Source organism: Cryptotermes secundus, unplaced genomic scaffold, assembly GCF_002891405.2.
Source record: "Cryptotermes secundus unplaced genomic scaffold, Csec_1.0 scaffold885, whole genome shotgun sequence".
Lineage (NCBI taxonomy): Eukaryota > Metazoa > Arthropoda > Insecta > Blattodea > Kalotermitidae > Cryptotermes > Cryptotermes secundus.
Genome location: NW_019731235.1, coordinates 166,628 through 167,216, shown reverse-complemented (window position 1 = coordinate 167,216; position 589 = coordinate 166,628).

The window sequence follows — 589 nt, the reverse complement described above, 5'->3', positions numbered from 1 at the left end:
TCCTTGCATCATGACTTAAAGATAATATAAGGGATATTTCGTTATTTTTTAAGTACGCGTGGTAAAGAAGTATTTGAAGAAGTAAAATTGTTAATTTTAATCATTAAGGCCAGTTTTAATTTCGATACATTTGTTCAGTATACTCATATATATATAAGGTAAATTATCCATGTAACAGTGCGTGGTGGCCCATACGGTTGTGTGACGTCGAGGCTCCCACATTTTCTAGATAATAGGTTCACAGATGGCGATGAGGTTGTCAACCCTACGCGTCGGTCGCCCTTTAATCCCAGGAATATTCCTGGTACTCATGTCACAGGCTGAGTCAACCCCAGGGCGACAATACTGCTGAAAGTATTAGGTCAATTGAAAAATCAAATGACTTCATCGGGAATCGAAACTTATACCTTCCTACTTGTAATATAGTGCCTCAACCATGTTACCGCGTGCTCCCATTGTTGAATATATGTACATTTAATAATACTTAAGTTGTAAGACATTTACTTGTTGTGTCCATAAGAGATATTGTTATTAACAGAGCTGTGTTTAAACTGGTATTTAACAGCCTCGAATAAATATATTAAAACCC